This window comes from Rattus norvegicus, chromosome 2, assembly GCF_021556685.1.
Source record: "Rattus norvegicus strain SHRSP/BbbUtx chromosome 2, alternate assembly SHRSP_T2T, whole genome shotgun sequence".
Classification (NCBI taxonomy): domain Eukaryota; kingdom Metazoa; phylum Chordata; class Mammalia; order Rodentia; family Muridae; genus Rattus; species Rattus norvegicus.
Window position 1 is genome coordinate 9,925,285 of NC_141535.1, and position 23,591 is coordinate 9,948,875.

General features: G+C 37.3%; 1 long non-coding RNA gene across 8 annotated transcripts in view; it reads left to right on the forward strand.

Annotated features, from left to right (window-relative positions):
* Positions 1–23,591, forward strand: part of LOC147995954 (uncharacterized) — a 250,863-nt gene that overhangs the window by 108,502 nt on the left and 118,770 nt on the right. For 3 of the 8 annotated variants that reach the window (XR_015673526.1, XR_015673549.1, XR_015673546.1), the window contains one exon: positions 5,683–5,822. The exons of 3 other annotated variants lie outside the window; for them this stretch is intronic. This is a non-coding gene — a long non-coding RNA (uncharacterized LOC147995954). Of the gene's footprint in view, positions 1–5,682; positions 5,823–5,946; positions 6,198–6,721; positions 6,810–23,591 lie in introns of those variants that run through there. 2 more of the 8 variants (XR_015673520.1, XR_015673552.1) reach the window with 2 other exon arrangements.

Below are 23,591 nucleotides of genomic sequence, written 5' to 3' on the forward strand. Positions count from 1 at the left end.
TAAAATATCATTTTTATCCCCTGTTGCTCATCTCTAACTTCCCATAAGCCTGCTAACATTTCCCCTCCTAGCTTCATGTTTTTAAAAGTAACCCACGAAGTCCAGTTATTGCTGCCTGTATGAAAATGGTGAGGCTGTCCCCTGGAGCATGGGGAATCCTAAGAGTGGTCACATCTTCAATAAAGAGTGATTGTCCGTTCCCTAGCAACTGTTGACCGCCAATAGCTCCTCAGTGTCTTAAGATTCTTTTAATAGCTCCGGGTTATCTGCAAGATAAATTCATACTTGTCTTTGTTTTATTTGGATCTTAACACATTTTGGAAGTATCTTTCTTGGATTTTGGAAGAGTAGTTGTGAAACTCACATTAGTTAAGAATTCTGGAAGCTTCTGTTCCACAGTTGGATTTGCTGTCTTCTTTCCTGGTGGTATTAGGTATTTATTAACACTTATTTATTTATTTATTTATTTATTTATTTATTATCTTTATTAACCTGTGTATTTCTTTTTTTTTAAATTTTATTTTATTTTATTTTTTTTAACTTGAGTATTTCTTATTTACATTTCGAGTATTATTCCCTTTCCCGGTTTACGGGCCAACATCACCCTAATCCCTCCCCCTCCCCTTCTTTATGGGTGTTCCCCTCCCCATCCTCCCCCCATTGCCATCCTCCCCCCAACAATCACATTCAGTCTTAGCAGGACCCAGGGCTTCCCCTTACACTGATGATCTTATTATAACCTGAGTATTTCTTATTTACATTTCAATTGTTATTCCCCTTCCTGGTTTCCGGGCCAACATCCCCCTAGCCCTCCCCCTCCCCTTCTACATGGGCTTCCCCTCCCCATCCTCCCACCATTACCACCCTCCCCCGAACAATTATGTTCACTGGGGGTTCAGTCTTGGCAGGACCCTTCCACTGGTGCTCTTACTAGGCTATTCATTGCTACCTATGAGGTTGGAGCCCAGGGTCAGTCCAGTCTTTGGGTAGTGGCTTAGTCCCTGGAAGCTCTGGTTGGTTGGCATTGTTGTTCATATGGGGTCTCAAGCCCCTTCAAGCTCTTTCAGTCCTTTCTCTGATTCCTTCAACGGGGGTCCCGATCTCAGTTCAGTGGATTGCTGCTGGCATTTGCCTATATGTTTGCTGTATTCTGGCTGTGTCTCTCAGGAGAGATCTACATCGGGTTCCTGTCGGCCTGCAGTTCTTTACTTCATCCATCTTATCTAGTTTGGTGGCTGTATATGTAAGGCCCACATGTGGGGCAGGCTCTGAATGGGTGTTCCTTCTGCCTCTGTTCTAAACTTTGCCTCGCTATTCCCTGCCAAGGGTATTCTTGTTCCCCTTTTAAAGAAGGAGTGAAACATTCGCATTTTGGTCATCCTTCTTGAGTTTCATGTGTTCTGTGCATCTAGGGTAATTCAAGCATTTGGGCTAATAGCCACTTATCAATGAGTACATACCATGTGTGTTTTTCTGTGATTGGGTTACCTCACTCAGGATGATATTTTCCAGTTCCATCCATTTACCTATGAATTTCATAAAGTCATTGTTTTTGATAGCTGAGTAATATTTCATTATGTAGATGTACCAAATTTTCTGTATCCATTCCTCTGTTGAAGGGCATCTGGGTTCTTTCAAGCTTCTGGCTATTATAAATAAGGCTACTATGAACATAGTGAAACATGTGTCTTTTTTATATGTTGGGGCATCTTTTGGGTATATGCCCACGAGTGGTATAGCTGGGTCCTCAAGTAGTTCAATGTCCAATTTTCTTAGGAACCTCCAGGTTGATTTCCAGAATGCTTGTACCAGTCTGCAATCCCACCAACAATGGCGGAGTGTTCCTCTTTCTCCACATCCTCACCAGCATTTGCTGTCACCTGAGTTTTTGATCTTAGCTATTCTCACTGGTGTGAGGTGAAATCTCAGGGTTGTTTTGATTTGCATTTCCCTTATGACTAAAGATGTTGAACATTTCTTTAGGTGTTTCTCAGCCATTCGGCATTCCTCAGCTGTGAATACTTTGTTTAGCTCTGAACCCCATCTTTTAATAGGGTTATTTGTCTCCCTGTGGTCTAACTTCTTGAGTTCTTTGTATATTTTGGATATAAGGCCTCTATCTGTTGTAGGATTGGTAAAGATCTTTTCCCAATCTGTTGGTTGCCATTTTGTCCTAACCACAGTGTCCTTTGCCTTACAGAAGCTTTGCAGTTTTATGAGATCCCATTTGTCAATTCTTGATCTTAGAGCATAAGCCATTGGTGTTTTGTTCAGGAAATTTTTTCCAGTGCCCATGTGTTCCAGATGCTTCCCTAGTTTTTCTTCTATTAGTTTGAGTGTATCTGGTTTGATGTGGAGGTCCTTGATCCACTTGGACTTAAGCTTTGTACAGGGTGATAAGCATGAATCGATCTGCATTCTTCTACATCTTGACCTCCAGTTTAACAAGCACCATTTGCTGAAAATGCTATCTTTTTTCCATTGGATGGTTTTGGCTCCTTTGTCAAAAATCAAGTGACCATAGGTATGTGGGTTCATTTCTGGGTCTTCAATTCTGTTCCATTGGTCTATCTGTCTGTCTCTGTACCAATACCATGCAGTTTTTATCACTATTGCTCTGTATTACTGCTTGAGTTCAGGGACAGTGATTCCCCCAGAAGTCCTTTTATTGTTGAGGATTGTTTTAGTTATCCTGGATTTTTTGTTATTCCAGATGAATTTTCAAATTGTTCTGTCTAACTCTTTGAAGAATTGGATTGGTATTTTGATGGGGATTGCATTGAATCTGTAGATCGCTTTTGGTAAAATGGCCATTTTTACTATATTAATCCTGCCAATCCATGAGCATGGGAGATCTTTCCATCTTCTGAGATCTTCCTCAATTTCTTTCTTCAGAGGCTTGAAGTTCTTATTGTACAAATCTTTTACTTGCTTGGTTAAAGTCACACTGAGATATTTTTTATCATTTGGGACTATTATGAAGGGTGTCATTTCCCTAATTTCTTCCTCGGCTTGTTTCTCTTTTGTGTAGAGGAAGGCTACTGTTTTATTTGAGGTAATTTTATACCCAGCCACTTTGCTGAAGGTGTTTATCAGCTTTAGTAGTTCTCTGGTGGAACTTTTGGGATCACTTAAATATACTATCATATCATCTGCAAATAGTGATATTTTGACTATCAACACTCTTTATAGGATGGTAAAACCTCTGGTCATTACAGGGAAGTGAGCCAAGATGGACTGGGTTTAATGTATTTTATTTAAAGAGTCAAGGACTTTGCATGTTAAAAGAGTTAGATAACATTTAAGTGGGAGAAATAATTAAAATAAACCAAGTGAAAGGTTTAATTTAAATATTTAATTTCTAATTAATACTAGAAAAATTAAAAAGGAATATATTGCAAACATTGAAAAACACAGATAAACAAATATTAGCAACATTAGCATCTGAACCTTTAGATTTATGTGCATTTTTGTTGTTGTTGTCAGGGAATACAAGCCCCTCTACATCCCATTCCTGCCTGTTTCATTTGCTTCCCCAGAGCTGAGCACCACTGAGAAGTCACCTCATGTGCTCATCTCCCAAACCCATAGACTGCTGTACCTTGTCTGTCAGAACATACTCTGCTAACCACATGTGGCCACTTATCCTTAATTAAAACGAAGTATATTTTATTCCTGGGAGCTGTGCCTTGCGTAAGGACTGTACTCTGTGCAGCTGGTAGACAGGTCAGGTGAAGTGCTGCGCACCTGTACCATTGAGGAAGTTCTGACACACTGTATATCTAAACTCTGTATAGATTGTATCTATATTTTATCTTCCAATGCAGTGGAGCATTCTGCTTCACCCAGTAGTATGTTTTTCATATTTAGTTCTATCAATTCATGTTTATCCTTCCTTCACCATTGTCTAAACATCACTGCAGCATCTCTATTCACTAAATCAGGGACATCCAATTCATTTTTGGTGATAGACAGTGAGTACTTTTAAGTGCAGTTTTGTATTAAAGTGTGTGTTCCTTGGTTGTAATCACTATGGGGTATAAAAGATGTGATCAACATTTTTCCCAATGTAGCAGCGCTGCTTTGAGCTTTAGCCACCAGTGCACAAAACTTCCACCTCCTTTCATGTTTGCTGCTACTTAATATAATTAGCCTGCAGTGTGAATTTTTATTTATTTTTAAGAGAATTTAAGTAATGGTGAGGACACATTCCTTGTGTTTACCTGGATTTCCTTTGTGAATTGCCTATTGCCTATTCATATTCTTTTAAAGATTGTAAGATTGTATTCATCTCCCACCCTCCTCCCCACATCGTGTGTGTGTGTGTGTGTGTGTGTGTGTGTGTGTGTGTGTGAGTGTTTGGGTCATCAAGCTTGCCAGTAGTGTCTTTCCTCACTGAGCCATCTCTCATTCTTTTTGACTTAAGGATTATTTTAATAGTTTAATTTTTGTTAACTTTATCTAATTTTGTGGTTGTTTTCTCAAATAAGAATTTTGGGTGTGTAATGCATACAAGTTTATCCTGTAAATGTTCTTTCTGCAGGTTTGATGATTTTTGGGTCTGGTTTAAGAATGCATTTCCCATTTTGATGTCAGATTATTAATCTACTCCTTTTCTTCTAAAGTCATTGTTTCCTAGATTTAATTTTTTGAGACTTATTTTTCATAAATATCTTAGTTATAATTTGTTAAATACATTTAGGTACATTAGAACTATGTTCCTGTTGAAAATGAGATCTTTATATTTTTATTGAGCTGTTCCTGGTTTATAAGTTCTTTTCCTGCACTGTGATCTTACATTCAGGACTACTGTAAAGTTGTTTCAGTTTTGACAATTTTTGCTACTTTTGGGTGCTTTGTGTAATTGCAATTCTGTCAATGTATCGTAAAGTATGTAAAAAACATATATTTTAAATCCTGATAGTGTTTAAAATTGGTTAGAATTTTATGCTATGTTGAGTAGTAGTAATCACAAACATTGCTATCTTGTATTTTATTAAAAAGTACTTTGAAGTTTTGTCATTAAATATCAGGTTCGAATACCTATTGAGTGGTTCTTAATAATGTACGTGTTTGGTGTTGAATATTTTTCTCTATCTTTGTAATGGTCTTATGAAATCTTCCTTTAATATGCTAATATAACAAATTAGTATATTTAAAAAATGTTCATCTATCTTGCCTCAATTTTCTAGGAGAAACCTAACTTGATCATTATGCTCTCTCTCTCTGTATGTGCATGCAAATACAAGTAAACACATAGATGATGCAGAAAGACAGACACTTTGCATGACTACTCAATTTCAAATAGAATTTTTCTTTTCATTTATGATAATATATGAAACTGGCCTTTAGTCTTTTTTAATTCACTTGTCACTTTGAATATTAAGTATCAGTTTAGATTTTTCAAAACCTAGTTTTAATAAGGATTATTAAATATTTATCCTCTCTCTAGCTCACCACCCACCAGGTGTAGTGGAAAGAAAAGGCTAATAGTGCAAAGGAGGATGTGGACCTGTTCAGAAATAGTTCTTTGGAGTAAATCCAATCTGTGTTATCAGGATAGCTGCAGTTCAGTTCACACAAATTATCGAGGGCAGCTCCAAACACTTTCAAACATCATTCATAAATTTGCGATGCAGATCAATCCAGAAGAAACCTCAAGGCTCTGTCAATTGTTTCCAGTCCCACAGAAGCAGCAAGAAGCCTTTCTCTCTATGAAGTAATGACAGATGACGACCAGCAAAGAATGGTAAGGCATACCAACAGCATGCAGTGTCACTAGCAAAGACCAGTATCAGCAAAGCAAAGACCAGCAAAGCATGGTAAGGCATACCAATATCATCCAGTAGCATCCATTGTCTGTTGAGTTATATTTATATCCTTTCTAACATCATGTGATCTCTCAAGTATCCACTCTAGCAAAATATCACATGTCTTTTTTTCCAGGCACTTCCAGAAAAACACCACCAGTCTGTCACCTATCTGCTTCATTAAAAACATCCATCCATAAGACAGTTTCCAGAAAAATATCACATGACCCGACTGAATCCCTAAAGAAACCAGAAATTTCCACTTCAATTAAGTTACTAATAACTTTAGAAAACAGGATGGATAACTATTATATATTTAAAAATTTCTTGGTATATCTTATTCACATGAGTAATACTGGCACATAAACAATAAATGTTTGATATCTTCTCATGGCTAATTTTTCATTTACATAGAATATCTCAAAAGTATTAGTGAAGATTTAAGCTATAATGACTGTTTTTGCTTGTTCTGTGTTTTGAGATGGGATCTCATGTAACATCAGCTGGCCTTGAACTTATTATGTAATTGAGGATAACCTTGAATCTCTGATCAACCTGGGATGACTTCCCAAGTGCTGGAATTATAAATACATGTTACAATGTCGAGCAGCCTAAAGAAACTTACAATCCTTTGATTTCTGCAAATAGAGGAACAGACCATCTCACCTGCTTTTGTTTCTAAAACAAATATTTCAATATTTGCCATTTTTATCAGAGCAATGAAAAATTACAATGAAATATTTACATATTAACTTTGCTTCATTTTTCTTTGTGCAATTTCCTTATTATTAACCATATATTCTTTTCTTATACAATAAAATCCAAATACAATTTCCCTTCAATATACCCCTCCCAGTTCCTCTCTATGTCCTCCCCAACTCAGATTCACTCCCTTTCTCTCCCTCCTTAAGGAAGAATCAGCTCCTAAGAGATAACGGCAAAGCAAAATGTAAAATAAGATGAAAGCTGTCACATCAAAGGTGAACAAGACAAAACAACAGGAAAATAAAAGAGTCCCAAGAGAAGGCACAAGAATTAGAGACCTATTTGTTTACACATTCAGGAGTCCCATAAAAGTACTAAACTAGGGCTGGAGAGATGACTCAGTGGTTAAGAGCACTGACTGCTCTTCCAAAGGTCCTGAGTTCAAATCCCAGCAACCACATGGTGGTTAACAACCATCTGTAATGGCATCCGATGCCCTCTTCTGGTGGGTCTGAAGACAGCTACAATGTACTTTAAATAAATAAATAAATAAATAAATAAATAAATAAATAAATAAATCTTTAAAAGTACTAAACTAAAACTTGTGAATGTGTGTGAATGAGTGTGAATACAGGGGACCTGGTGCAGACTGGTGTGGGCCCTGTTCTGCTTCTTCAGTCTCTATGACCTTATATGAGCTTTGTTAAACTGATTTAGAGGCCCTCAATCTCCTGATATACTCCACTCCCTTTGTCTCTCCACCTTTTCTGTCTCCTCTTCTGTAGGAGTCTCTGAGCTCTGCGGGGAGGGATTTGATGGAGACACCTTGTTTAGAGCTGTGTGTTCCAAAGTCTGTCTCTCTCTGAAATGTCTGTTCTCTGCATTTGTTCCCATCTGCTGCAGGAGAAGCCTCTCAGATGGTGATTGAATAAGGTACTAATCTATGAGAATTAGTAGAATATCATTAGGAGTCATTTTATTCCCTCCTCCCCAGAGCAGTAGTATTTGGTTTTACCTTAGCTCTCTGGCCTATTTAGACTCTTGTTCTTGGTCTTCCAAGCAGTGTTGAGTATGAAATCCACCTCATTGAGTGGGTCTTTAGTCAAGTCAGACAACAGTTGGTTACTCCCACAAGGTTTGTGCCACTGTTGCATATTTTGTAGGCAGGACAGATTGTAGATCACAGAGTTTGTGGTTGTGTTGGTGTTTCTATTTCTCTTTTGGTAGCTTGCAGAGTACCCTTCTATGTCACAGACACTAGAATATGGTGGTGAAGGTTCTCTGTTGGCACCAGTTCAACCTTTCTATGTTTAGTGAGTTGTGTGGCTATTGTTTCAATAACAGCTGTCAGTTTGTGGAGAGAAAATGATAGTCTTACCAACAGCCAGGGTTCTTTGGAGATTTCCATGGGACCATTTTGGTCAAAAGCTCAACTGGATGAAATCCAGTCCCAGCACTGGAAGCTTTGTGTGAAGGTTTGTATATAGGAGTGGCAGGATTAGAAAGTGTGGCCTTGTAAGAGTAGGTGTGTCACTGTGCGTGTAGGCTTTTACACTCAAATCGTAGCTACCTGGAAGCCAGCATTCTGATAGCAGCCTTCAGATGAAGATGTAGAACTCTCAGCTCCTCCTGCACCATCCCTGCCTGGATGCTGCCATGTTCCTGCCTTGAAGATAATGGACTGAACATCTGAACCTGTAAGCCAGCCCCAACTAAATGTTGTCATTTATAGGACTTGCCTTGGTCAAGATGTCTGTTCACAGCAGTAAAACCTTAACTAAGACACTTTGTTTGGTAACAAGAGAGGGCCAGTAGGGGTTCCCTCTCACTGATTATTTGAAGACTTCTTTAGGAACAGTTTTATATATTATAAGAAATTTTCACTGTATCAGGTTTCCATGTTCCTCAAATGCTCTTTAACTCTAGCTGTCTCTGCCCTCATCATTCCTTCTGTCAATTCCGTCTCCCCTGTCCTTCCTACCTCATTCTCCCATTCTAGTCCCCCCAAACTGCACTCCAGTTCACCCATAAAATCTATTCTATTTTCCCCTCTCAGGGAGATCCATGTATCTCTTCTAGTTCTATGCTTAACCTATCTGCATCTATATTGTAACTTGGTTATCTTTTAGTTCATGGCTAATATCTAGGATAATTTTATTCTAGTTTCATCCATTTGCCTATAAATATCATTAAAAAACAAAACAAAACAAAAAACAGCTGAGCACTACTCTATTGTATAAATGTGCCACATTTTCTTTTTCCATTCTTCTGTGCATGGACACCTACTCCAATTTCTGGCTGTTGTGAATAGAAAAGCAAAAAACATTGTTTAGTAAGTTTCCCTGTGGTAGGATGAAGCATCCTTTGGGTATATGCCTGAGCATGGTATAGTTAGGTCTTGAGGTAGATCAGTTCCTACCTTTCTGAGGAATCACCATACTGAGTTACATAGTCACTTTGCAAATTTATACTCCTATCTGCAATGGAGGAGAGTTCCCCTTGCTCTACATCCTCACCAGCATGAACTGTCCCTTTTATTATTGATCTTAACTATTCTGACAGGTATAAAATGACATCTCAAAGTAGTCTTGATTTGCACTGCCATGATGGCTAAGAATGCTGAAAACTTCTTTGTTTTTTAGTCATTTCAGATTTTTTTATTTAGAACTCTTTGTTTAGAACTGTTCCCTACATTTTAATTGAATTATTTGATTATTTAATATATAGTTTATTAAGATATTTATATACTTTTTGCCTTGTATAGTTTATTTGTTGAAAAAACCAGATTGTTACTGTTCAACTTGGTAAACGAGCCCTTCCCTGGTTCAGCTATTCCCTAGAAGGATTCACAGGACTCAGCATAACCATAGTCATTACTAGCAGAAGTCTGCAGAACAATCCTAGTAATGAAGGAAAAGGAAGTTGAGGCTTGGGGATTTTCCTAGAAAGGCATACAGGGCAAACTCATTCCTCAGGGATGCGTTCTGACATGTTTCAAGTGTCTACTAGAGACCATTTTGAAGACTTAGTACCCAAGGTGTTTATTGAAGGCTGACCATGTAGGTGTACTCTATTTGGCATACTCTCAACATTAGACTTTCAGAAAGACAATTGGGAGTTTGCTGAACCATGCTCTGTAAGAACAGTTAAGGTACAAGGAATACTTGTCAGAGGGACAGTACTGTTTCAAAACAAGCTTTTTAGAACCAACCTTTCAAATAGGACAGGTTTTTCATGACATTCTTTAGTTTAGATTCAATATTAAAGAGGTTTTATTTGATATTTGTGTGTGTGTGTGTGTGTGTGTGTGTGTGTGTGTGTGTGTGTTTAGGAGTTTCTGGACTCTCATGTTGAAAATGAAGTTCCTAATAACATAAATTATTTAGTACTTCAATATTAATATTAATAATACCAATGCCTTTTATATATGTCATATAGCAATTTTTAATGTTTGATTTTATTGATTTTATTACTTGTAAAATAGGAGGGCATGTGCTCATCTTCATATGGGTTTGTGGACGTGAACATGATGGCTTTAGAGACCACAACAAGGCAACAGAATCTCAGATCATGACATTTGTGAGCCACCGGAGTTCAGTGCTGGGAATCAAGGACCCCAGACCTTGAAAGAATAATATGCTTTCTTCATAACTAAGCCATTTCTCTAGTCCTTTCCTAACACTGTAATGCTGCAATGGAGTTTAATAAAAATAGTATCAATAAACTTTAATAAAATGGAATTTAATAAAAAAAGAATACCAATGCCATTAGTAACAATATGGATACAATTAAAAATTCTATTGAGTTATTTGCATTCTTATTGAAAATGTATTATTAAATTACACATTTGAAACAATTGTTCTCTATGTGTTTAAGTCAGAAACTTGGTATGGAGGTTAGGTCATTTCATACAACTTTCTTTTTTATTAGCTTACATCATGGCAGGTTACAAACACAATGTATTTCTGCTGTTTATTCCCCACATCTGTCCCTGCCTCTCCCTCTCTTGAGCCTCCCACAGCTGACAAGTTCCTCTGCCACATCAATACCACATGCTTCCTTTTGAAGCATGTTTCCCATTTACCTCATTTTTTCTTCATAGTTCACATAACTTCCAAATTCAGGGGATAACTTAAAATTATCAAATCAAATTTATTTTATAACTATCTTAGTCTTATATATTCCTAAAAGAAGAAAATGAGACAAATTTAGGAAGTCTTGCTTCCAAGCTTCCAATCTTCCTTCTTTACTCATGCCTTTTCTTTCTGCAGGAAGGAATTTAATTAGCTTTCAATTTCTCTTTTTATTTTTTAAGAATGAGACAAAATTTATATTTTCTTTCCTTAGGAAATACAAACATATTTTTTCATACTGTTCAACACCTGTTTAGTATTTGTCTTTTAAAAAATTAATAGTATTTCCTAGGGGATACCATTGAGGTCTATAAAAGTTCCTAATTATGATGTTTGTTATTGGGCATGGACTTAAGGTATAGCACAGGGTAAAATACACTTAGATGAGGAATCTGCCTTTAGGATTATCTCTCATGGAAACTTTTTTCTACCCAGAGCTTTTGGTAAAACAAAACAAAACAAAACAAAACAAAACAAAACAAAACAAAACAAGACAAGAAAAGACAACAGCTTTCTTCCTGTCCTCCTGGAAGGTGATTGTGCTTATTCCTCCCCCATAAGTGGAATCAGCCTTAAAATGTTCTGTGGGTCTCAGGTGTGCCACTATAACTGCTATTGTGTGGTCCCAAACAATATGTACTGTCCCTATATATAGACCTTCATATGTCAGTGAAAGGGCCCCTAAATCAGCTTCTTTATATTCCCTTATGTTCTTGGAGCTATAACTTACATTCTTGTAACTCTGTACTTACAAACTTGTGTGTGTGTGTGTGTGTGTGTGTGTGTGTGTGTGTTCTGTATTTTGTTGGTCATTTATGTCTGTTGATGCCAAAAGTGGATTTGTGCTTATTCCTGACATCTGTTATGGAACCCTTTCTGTAAGTAATTTGCTAAAAAAGAGATGAGAGTCCTTACATGTGTCAGGAGAGATAGTAGGACAAGCTGAATACTAGCAGGTGATCTTCCTGAGATGGTCTGCTTTGAATTATTATGTAATCTGCAACAGATTCGCACTTATTGTACAAGCCTGTAAGAGAATTCATTTTAGGAAAGATTCCTACTATTAATATGCTTTTCCTGTTATTATTAAACATATATAACAATCACTAAGTAATAGTCCGCACCTTTGGAACAGATTTCTGCAGATTTACCAATATATACTTTCTTATAGTGATGCCATATAGACAAATGGATGACTTCTTAAGTTTTAATGAAGATCTTATAAGAATTCCTAAAATTATATCACTGATTATTAAGCTCTTTTATGGTGGGACTGCTAGTAGGTCCTTTTCTGATAGTCAAAACTGCAATGAGAATTCTGCCAGTCTCTCAAGTGTCACCAGTTAATTGCTCTTAGATAGTAAACAGGCTTTCTTCTACTTAGAGCACATTCCAAGAGGTTGTAAAACAATTAACCAAAGGTCATAAAAAGGGAACTAATGATTCAGTATAGGTGCTAAGACAGAAAACAAAATATTGACTAGGTTTATCTATACAAATCTTCACTGATAACTTAATTATGGTTTTAAACCTTCTGTGAACCTGTGGAGGTGTGGTAGGTGATGGATGTTTAGCCAGAATGGCTATGCATGCAAACAATCTCTTTTGTAAACTTCTATTTCAATTTATGATTTGATTTTTTGTGTGTGAACTTGTGATGAACCTTTTAACATGTGATCATGTATTCTGAAAGATGTATAAGTACTGAGGACAAATTGATGAGAAAGGAAAGTAGAAATTTTTTCCCTTCCCCACTTGGAAGGATTTTTTCTCTTAGAAGAATTTTTTTCTCTTTTCCTACTTAGAAGAAATTTTCCCTTTCCCTGCTTAGGGTCTTTCTTCTTTTCTTCTTTTTTCCTTTGATAGCTTTACTAGGAAACTTTTTACAACTTAGTAATAAACTCTATAATCACTTTTCAAAGTGACCCCCCCTTTTTTTCTTCCTGTGACCACCTACTAGCAGGGTGAAAGTTAGAGTGGAAGAGATTCCACTGAAATAGAATGATGACCACATTACTTAATCCTCCTGCTGTTAGGCTACAGGTGTCAATCACAAAAGATTTTTACCCCTGGAAAGAGCAAGAAAGTTTTTAGGACTTTTTAGAATTTATCATCAGCATTTCAGTACAGCTAGAACATCTGGAGAATCTCAGGCTTTAACGCCATCACCAGAGTCCTGCTCTGTACACTCCACCACTACACTCTCTAGGCCCGAAAGCTCCTGGCATTCATGAGTACACACAAACACACACACACACACACACACACACACACACACACACACACACACACACACACACCCTTGTGGATGTAAAACAATTTATTTGCACCTATCCTTGTTTCTTTCATCTGAAGTGGTAAGTCATCTTCCATAACCATTATTTTGTCCCCAGTGCCCTACATTATTAGCAGCTTCACAGTACACCTAAGAGCTCTAGAACAAAAAGAAGCAAATACACTCAAGAGGATTAGAAGGGAGGAAATAATCAAACTCAGGGATGAAATTAACCACGTAGAAACAGAAAGGACTATAGAGAATCAATCAAACCAGGAGTTGGTTCTTTGAGAAAATCAACAAGATAGATAAACCCTTAGCCAGACTGACCAGAGAGGACAGAAAGTATATTCAAATTAACAAAATCAGAAATGAAAAGGGAGACATAATAACAGAATCTGAGGAAATTCAATCAGCAGATCCTACTACAAAAGCTTTTATTCAACAAAACTGGAAAATCTGGAGGAAATGGACAATTTTCCACACAAATACCAGGAATCAAAGCTAAATCAGGATCAGATAAATCATCTAAATGACCCCATAACTCCTAAAGAAATAGAAGCAGTCATTAAAAGTATCCTAACCAAAAGCAGCCCAGGACCAGATAGTTTTAGTGCAGAATTCTATCAGACCTTCCTAGAAGACCCCATACCCAAACTGTCCAAACTATTCCACAAACTAGAAACAGAAGTACTAACCAATTCCTTCTATGAAGCTACAATTACTTTTACACCTAAACCACACAAAGATCCAACAAAGAAAGAAAACTTTAGACCAATTTCCCTTATGAATATTGAGACAAGAATACTCAATAAAATTCTCATAAACCCAATCCAAGAACAAATAGGATCAAGTAGGCTTAATCCCATGGATGCAGGGATGGTTCAATATGTTGAAATCCAACAACATAATACATTATATAATGGATTATATAAACAAACCCAAAGGGGGAAAAAGACATGATCATTCATTAGATGCCGAGAAAGCATTTGACAAAAATTCAACACCTCTACATGATAAAAGTCCTGGAAAAATCATGATTCAAGGCCCATACCTAAACATAGTAAAAGCAATACCTGTAGTTAACATTAAACTAAATGGGGAGAAACTTAAAGCAATTCCACTAAAATTAGAGACTAGACAAGAGTGCACACTCTCTCCCAACTTATTCAATAGAGTAGCTTGAAGTCCTAGCAACAACAATCAGACAAAAGGAGGCCAAAGGGATACAAATTGGAAAGGAAGAAGTCAATATATCACTCTTTGAGATGATTTGATAGTATACTTAAGTGACCCCAAAAGTTCCACCAGAGAATTACTAAGCCTGACAAACAACTTCAGCAAAGTGTCTAGGTATAAAATTAACTCAAAAAAAAATCATTAGCCTTCCTCTACTCAAAGGATAAACAGACTAAGAAGGAAATTAGGGTATCAACACCCTTCACAATAGTCCCAAATAACATAAAATACCTCGGGGTGACTCTAACCAAGGAAATGAAAGATCTGTATGAGAAGAACTTCAGTTTTCTGAAGAAATAAATTGAAGAAAATCTCCGAAGATGGAAAAACCTCCTATGCCATGGTTTGGCAGGATTAATATAGTAAAAATGACCATTTTGCCAAAAGCAATCTACAGATTCAATGAAATCCCCTTCAAAATTCCAACTCCAATCTTCATAGAGTTAGAAAAAGCAATTTGCAAATTCATTTGGAATAATAAAAAACACAGGAGAGCAAAAACTATTCTCAACAATAAAAGAACTTCTGGGGGAATCACCATCACTGACCTCAAGCAGTATGACAGAGCAATAGTGATAAAAACTGTATGATATTGGTACAGAGACAGGTAGATCAGTGGAATAGAATTGAAGACCCAGAAATGAACCTACACCCCTATGGTAACTCGATCTTTGACAAAGGAACAAACATTTTCAACAAATGGTGTTGGTTCAACTGGAGGTCAGCATGTAGAAGAATGCAAATTGATCCACTCTCTTCTCTTTCCACAAAGTTCAGGTGCAAATGGATCAAGGACCTCCACATAAAACCAGATACAGTCAAACTAATAGAAGAAAAAGTGGGAAGAGTCTCAAACACATAGGCACTGGGGATAATTTCCCAAACTAAAACAACCCTGCGACTCCACCTCACACCATCACAATGGCTAAGATCAAAAACTCAGGTGACAACAGATACTGGCGAGGATGTGGAGAAAGAGAAACACTCCTCCATTGTTGGCTGGATTGTGAACTGGTAGAACTATTCTGGAAATCATTCTTGAAGTTCCTCAGAAAATTGGACATAGTACTGCCTGAGGATCCAGATATACCACTCCTGGGCATATACCCAAAAGATGGTCGAACAAATAAAAAGCACACATGCTCTGCTGTCTTTATAGCAGCCTTATGTATAATAGCCAGAAGCTGGAAAGAACCCATATGTCTTTCAACAGAGGAATGGATACAGAAAATGTGGTATATCTACATAATGGAGTACTACTCAGCTATCAAAAACAATCATCCTGAGTGAGGTAACTCAATCACAGAAAAACACACACATGTTATGCACTCACTGATAAGTGGATATTAGCTCAAAAGCTCAGATTACCCAAGATACAATCCAGAGACTACATTAAGCACAAGAAGAAGGACAACCAAAGTGCAGATGCTTCAGTCCTTTTTTAGAAGGGGAAACAAAAATATTCATAGGAAGAGATATGAAGACAAAGTTTGGAGCAGAAGCCATTGTTGTTCTGTTCAGGAAATGTTCTCCAGTTCCCATGCTCTTCCTCGCTTTTTCTTTTATTAATTTGAGTGTGTCTGCTTTTATGTGGAGGTCTTTGATCCAATTGGACTTGAGCTTTGTACAGGGTGCTAAGAATGAATCGATTTGCATTCTTTTACATGTTGACCCCCAGCTGAACCAGCATCCTTTGTTAAAAATATCTTTTTTTCTACTGGATATCTTTAGCTCCTTTGTCAAAGATCAAGTGACCATAGGTGTGTGGGTTCATTTCTGGGTCTTCAATTCTATTCCATTGTTGTTCTTGCCTGTGTCTGTACCACTATCAAACAGCTTTTATCACTATTGCTCTGTAATACTGCTTAAAGTCAGGGATGGCGATTCCCCCAGAAGTTTCTATTGTTGAGAATAGTTTTCGCTATCCTGGGTTTTTGATAAATGCAAATTAATTTGCAAATTGCTCTTTCTAATTCTGTGAAAAATTAAGTTGGGACTTTGATGGGGATTGCATTGAATTTGTAATTGTTTTTTGGCAAAATGGCCATTTTTAATATATTAATTCTCCCAATCCATGGGCGTGGGAGGTCTTTCTATTTTCTGAGATTTTCTTCAATTTATTTCTTCAGAGATTTAAAGTTCTTGTCATACAGATCTTTCACTTGCTTGGTTACAGTCACACAATCGTATTTTAAATTATTTGTGACTATTGTTAAGGGTGTCATTTCCCTAATTTCTTACTCAGCCCGTTTATCCTTTGAATGGAGTAATGTTACTGGTTTGTTTGAGTTTATTGTATATCCAGGCACATTGTTGAAGTTGTTTATCATGCTTAGTAGTTCTCTGGTGGAACTTTTGGGTTCATTTAAGTATACTATCATATCATCTGCAAATAATGACCTCTTAACTTCTTCCTTTCCAAACTGTATCCCTTTGATCTCCTATTGTTGTCTGATTGCTCTGGCTAGGATTTCCAAGTACGATATTGAATAGGTAGGGAGAGAGTGGGCAGCCTTGTCTAGTCCCTGATTTTAGTGGAATTGCTTCAAGTTTCTCTCCATTTGGTATAATGTTGGCTACTTTTTTGCTGTATATGGCTTTTACTATGTTTAGGTATGGGCCTTGAGTCCTGATCTTTCCAAGACTTTTATCATGAAAGATGTTGAATTTTGTCCTGTTATTTTCCCCTTTGGGTTTGTTTATATAGTGGATTACGTTGATGGATTTTCCATATATTGAACCATCACTGCATCTATGGGATGAAGCCTACTTGATCATGGTAGATGATCATTTTGATGCATTTCTGGATTTGGTTTGCAACAATTTTATTGAGCATTCTTATGTTGATATTCATAAGATTAAATTGATCTGAAGTTCTCTTTTTTGTTGGGACTTTGGTTTCGGTATAAGCATAATTGTGGCTTCATAGAAGGAACTGGGTAGTGCTCCTTATGTTTCTATTTTGTGGAATAGTTTCGACAGTATTGGTATGAGGTCTTCTATGAATGTCTGATAGAATTCTGCATTAAACCCATCTGGTCCTGGGTTATTTTCTTTGGTTGGGAGATCTTTAATAACTGCTTCTATTTCTTTAGGGTTATGGGATAGTTTAGATGGTTTATGTGATACTGATTGGACATTGGTACCTGATATCTGTCTAGAAAATTGTCCACTTCACCAGATTTTCCAGTCTGTTGAATATAGGCCTTGGTAGCAGTATCTGACAGTTTTTTGAATTTCCGCATATTCTCTTGTAATGTTTTCCTTTTCATTTCTGATTTTGTGAACTTGAATACATTCTCTGTGCCCTCTGGTTAGTTTGGCTAAGGGTTTATTTATCCTGTTGATATTTTTTAAAAGAACCAGCTCCTGTTTTTGTTGATTCCTTTCTTCTCTTTTTCTTTTTTTCTAATAAGTTTAGGTTAGGAGGCTAACCACCAATTTCATTAAATAAAACAAAATGTTTATCATTGACGAAATAGATTTTTTCTTTTTTTCTCCATCTTTATTAAATTGGGTATTTCTTATTTACATTTCAATTGTTATTCCCCTTCCCGGGTTTCCAGGCCAACATCCCCCCTAACCCCTCAACCTCTGCTTCTCTATGGGTGTTCCCCTCTCCATCCTCCCCCCATTACCACCCTCCCCCCAACAATCACATTCACTGGGGGTTCAGTCTTGGCAGGAACAAGGGCTTCCCATTCCACTGGTGCCATTACTAGGCTATACACTGTTACCTATGCGGTTGGAGTCCAGGGTCAGTCCATGTCTAGACTTTAGGTAGTGGCTTATTCCCTGGAAGCTCTGGTTGGTTGACATTGTTGTTCATATGAGGTCTCAAGACCCTTCAAGGTCTTTCAGTCCTCCCTTCAACGGGGGTCCCATTCTCAGTTCAGTGGTTTGTTACTGGCATTCGCCTATGTATTTGCCATATTCTGGGTGTGTCTCTCAGGAGAGATCTACATCCGGTTCCTGTCAGCCTGCACTTCTTTGCTTCATCCATCTTATCTAGTTTGGTGGCTGTATATGTATGGGCCACATGTAGGGCAGGCTCTGAATGGGTGTTCCTTCAGCCTCTGTTCTAAACTTTGCCTCCCTAGTCCCTCCTGAGGGTATTCTTGTTCTTTTGAAGGAGTGAAGCATTCACATTTTGGTCATCCTTCTTGAGTTTCATGTGTTCTGTACATCTAGGGTAATTCAAGCATTTGGGCTAATAGCCACTTATCAATGAGTGCATACCATATGAGTTTTTCTGTGATTGGGTTACCTCACACAGGATGATATTTGACATTTCCATCCATTTGCCTATGAATTTCATAAAGTCATTGTTTTTGATAGTGGAGTAGTATTCCATTGTGTAGATGTACCACATGTTTTGTATCATTCCTCTGTTGAAGGGCATCTGGGTTCTTTCCAGCTTCTGGCTATTATAAATAAGGCTGCTATGAACAGAGTGGAACATGTGTCCTTGTTGTATGTTGGGGCCTCTTTTGGGTATATGCCCAAGAGTGGTATAGCTGGGTCCTCAGGTAGTACAATGTACAATGTTCTGAGGAACCTCCAGACTGATTTCCAGAATGGTTGTACCAGTCTGCAATCCCACCAACAATGGAGGAGTGTTACTCTTTCTCCACATCCTTGCCAGCATCTGCTGTCACCTGAGTTTTTGATCTTAGCCAGTCTGACTGGAGTGAAGTGGATTCTCAGGGTTGTGTTGATTTGCATTTCCCTTATGACTAAAGATGCTGAACATTTCTTTAGGTGCTTCTCTGCCATTCGGCATTTCTCAGCTGTGAATTCTTTGTTTAGCTCTGAACCCCATTTTTTTTAATAAGGATATTTGACTCCCTGCAGTCTAACCTCTAGAGTTCTTTGTATATTTTGGATATAAGCCCTCTCTCAGTTGTAGGTTTGTTAAAGATCTTTTCCAAATTTGTTGGATGCCGTTTGGTCCTAACAACAGTGTCCTTTGCCTTACAGAAGTTTTGCAGTTTTATGAGATCCTATTTGTCTATTCTTGATCTTAGAGCATAAGCCATTGGTGTTTTGTTCAGGAATTATTCTCCAGTGCCCATGTGTTCAAGATGCTTCCCCACTTTTTCTTCAATTAGTTTGAGTGTATCTGTTTTGATGTGGAGGTCCTTGATCCACTTGGACTTAAGCTTTGTACAGGGTGATAAGAATGGATCGATCTGTATTCTTCTACATGCTGACCTCCTGTTGAACCAGCACCATTTGCTGAAAATGCTATCTTTTTTTCCATTGGATGGTTTTGGCTCCTTTGTCAAAAATCAAGTGACCATAGGTGTGTGGGTTCATTTCTGGGTCTTCAATTCATTCCACTTGTCTATCTGTCTGTCTCTGTACCAATACCATGCAGTTTTTACCACTATTGCTCTGTAATACTGCTTGAGTTCAGGGACAGTGATTCCCCCAGAAGTCTTGTTATTATTGAGGATAGTTTGATGGGTTTTTTGTTATTCCAGATGAATTTGCAAATTGTTCTGTCTAACTCTTTGAAGAATTGGATTGGTATTTTGATGGGGATTGCATTGAATCTGTAGATCACTTTTGGTAAAATGGCCATTTTTACTATATTAATCCTGCCAATCCATGAGCATGGGAGATCTTTCCATCTTCTGATATCTTCTTCAATTTCTTTCTTCAGAGACTTGAAGTTCTTATCATACAGATCTGTAACTTGCTTGGTTAAAGTCACACCATGGTATTTTATATTATTTGGAACTATTATGAAGGGTGTCATTTCCCTAATTTCTTTCTTGGCTTGTTTGTCTTTTGTGTAGAGGAAGGCTACTGATTTATTTGAGTTAATTTTATACCCAGCCACTTTGCTGAAGGTGTTTATCAGGTTTTGTAGTTCTCTGGTGGAAACCTTTGGATCACTTAAGTACACAATCATATTGTCTGCAAATAATGGTATTTTGATTTCTTCCTTTCCAATCTGCATCCCTTTGATCTTTTTTTGTTGTCTGATTGCTCTGGCTAGAACTTCAAGAACTATATTGAATAAGTAGGGAGAAAGTAGCCAGCCTTGTCTAGTCCCTGATTTTTTTCTTTTTTCTTTTTTTTTTTCGGAGCTGGGGACTGAACCCAGGGCCTTGTGCTTGCTAGGCAAGCGCTCTACCACTGAGCTAAATCCCTACCCCCCCCCCCCTGATTTTAGTGGGATTGCTTCAAGTTTCTCTCCATTTAGTTTAATATTATCTACTGGTTTGCTGTATATGGGTTTTACTATGTTTAGGTATGGGCCTTGAATTCCCGTTCTTTCCAGAACTTTTATCATGGAGTGTTGAATTTTGTCAAATGCTTTCTCAGCATCTAATGGAATGATCATGTGGTTTTTATCTTTCACTTTGTTTATATAATGGATCACGTTGATGTTTTTCTGTATATTAAACCATCCCTGCATCACTGGAATGCAGCCTACTTGATCATGATGGATGATGGTTTTGATGTGCTCTTCAATTTGGTTTGCAAGAGTTTTATTGAGTATCTTTGCATAGATGTTCATAAGGGAAATTGGTCTGAAGTTCTCTTTCTTTGTTTGGTCTTTGTGTGGTTTAGGTATAAGAGTAATTGTGGCTTCGTAGAAGGAATTCGGATTGGAAGCGCTCCATCTGTTTCAATTTCATGGAATAGTTTGGATAATATTGGTTTGAAGTCTTCTATGAAGGTCTGATAGAATTCTGCAGTGAACCCATCTGGACCTGGGCTCTTTTTGGCTGGGAGACTTTTAATGACTGCTTCTATTTCTTTAGAAGTTATTGGGTTGTTTAAATGGTTTATTTCTTCCTGATTTAGCTTTGGTACCTGGTATCTGTCTAGGAAATTGTCCATCTCCTCCAGATTTTCAAGTTTTTTGAATATAGGCTTTTGCAGTAGAATCTGATGATTTTTTGAATTTCCTCTGATTCTGTAGTTATGTCTCCCTTTTCATTTCTGATTTGTTCAATTTTGCCACACTCTCTGTGTCCTCTCGTTAGTCTGGCTAAGGGTTTGTCTATCTTGTTGATTTTTCTCAGAGACCAGCTTTTGGTTCTGTTGAATCTTTGTATAGTTCTTTTTGTTTCTACTTGGTTGATTTCAGCTCTGAGTTTGATTATTTCCTGCCTTCTACTCCTTCTGGGTGTATTTGCTTCTTTTTGTTCTAGAGCTTTTAGGTGTGCTGTCAAGCTGCTGATATATGCTCTCTTCTGTTTCTTTCTGCATGCACGCAGAGCTATGAGTTTTCCTCTTAGTACAGCTTTCATTGTGTCCCATAAGTTTGGGTATGTTGTACCTTCATTTTCATTAAATTTTAAGAAGTCTTTAATTTCTTTCTTTATTTCTTCCTTGACCAGGTTATGATTGAAAAGAGCATTGTTCAATTTCCACGTATATGTGGGCTTTCTTCCCTTACTGTTATTGAAGACAAGCTTTAGCCTGTGGTGGTAAGATAGGACGCATGGGATTATTTCTATCTTTCTTTATCTGTTGAGGCCTGTTTTATGACAAATTATATGGTCAATTTTGGAGAAAGTATCATGAGGTAGTGAGAAGAAGGTATATCCTTTTGTTTTAGGATATAATGTTCTATAAATATCTGTCAAGTCCATTTGGTTCATGACTTCTCTTAGTCTATGTACATTTCTGTTTAATTTCTGTTTTCATGATCTGTCCATTGATGAGAGTGGGGTGTTGAAATCTCCTACTATTATTGTGTGAGGTGCATTTTGTGCTTTGAGCTTTAGTAAGGTTTCTTTTATGTATGTAGGTGCCCTTGTATTTGGAGCATACATATTTAGGATTGAGAGTTCATCTTGATGAATTTTTCCTTTGATGAATATGAATTGTCCTTTCTCATCTTTTTGATGACTTTTAGTTGAAAATTGATTTTATTTGCTATTAGAATGGGTACTCCAGCTTGCTTCTTCAGACTATTTACTTGGAAATTGTTTTCCAGCCTTTTTCTACTGAGGTAGTGTCTGTCTTAGTCTCTGAGTTGAGTTTCCTGTAGGCAGCAAAATATTTGGTCCTCCTTGACTATCCAGTTTTTTAATCTGTTTCTTTTTTGTTGGGGAATTGAGTCCATTGATGTGGAGAGATATTAAGGAATAGTGATTGTTTCTTCATGTTATATTCATTTTTGGATGTGAGATCATGTTTGTGCTTGTCTTCTCTTTATTTTCTTTCAAAACGATTAGTTTCTTGCTTTTTCTAGGGTGTAGCTTGTCTCCTTGTGTTGGACTTTACCATTTATTATCCTTTGTAGTACTGGATTTGTAGAAAGATATTGTGTAAATTTGGTTTTGTCATGGAATGTATTGGTTTCTCCAGCTATGTTAATTGAGAATTTTGCTGGATATGTTAACCTGGGCTAGCATTTGTGTTCTCTTATGGTCTGTGTGACATCTCTCTAGGATATTCCGGCTTTCATAGTCTCTGGTGAGAAGTCTGGTGTAATACTGATAGGTCTGCCTTTATATGTTACTTGACCTTTTTCCCTTACTGCTTTTAATATTCTTACTTTGTTTTGTGCATTTGGTGTTTTGACTATTATATGACGGGAGGAGTTTCTTTTCTGGTCCAATCTATTTGGAGTTCTGTAGGTGTCTTGTATGTTTATGGGCATATCTTTCTTTAGGTTAGGAACGTTTTCTTCTATGATTTTGTTGAAGATATTTACTGGTTCTTTGATTTGTGAGTTTTCACTCTCTTCTATACCTCTTATCCTTAGGTTTGATCTTCTCAATTTGTCTTGGATTTCCTTTATGTTTTGTGCCAGTAGCTTTTTCCGTTTTACATTATCTTTGACAGTTGTGTTGATTATTTCTATGAAATCTTCTGCTCCTGAGATTCTCTCTTCTATCTCTTGTATTCTGTTGGTGATGCTTGTATCTATGGCTCCTTGTCTCTTCCTTTGGTTTTCTATATCCAGGATTGTCTCCCTTTGTGCTTTCTTTATTGCTTCTATTTCCATTTTCAATTCCTTCATCTGTTTGATTGTCTTTTCCTGTAATTCTTTCAGGGATTTTTGTGTTTCTTCTCTATAGGCTTCTACTTGTTTATTTGTGTTTTCCTGTATTTCTCTTACGGTGTTCTTTATGTCTTTCTTGAAGTCCTCCATCATCATGATCAAATGTGATTTAAAATCTAGATCTTGCTTTTCTGATTTGTTTGGATATTCAGTGTTTGCTTTGGTGGGAGAATTGTGCTCCAATGATCCCATATAGTCTTGGTTTGTGCAGTTTATGTTCCTGTGCCTGCCTCCTGCTACTGGCTGTCACTTGTTTTAGCTGGTCTTGTTGTCTTTGACAGTGGCTTGACTCTCCTGTAAGCCTGTGTGTCTGCACTCCTGGAGAGCAGCATTCTTCCAGCAGGATCTGGGTACAGAGTGCTGTGTCATAGGGTCAACTCCAGGTGCAGGTA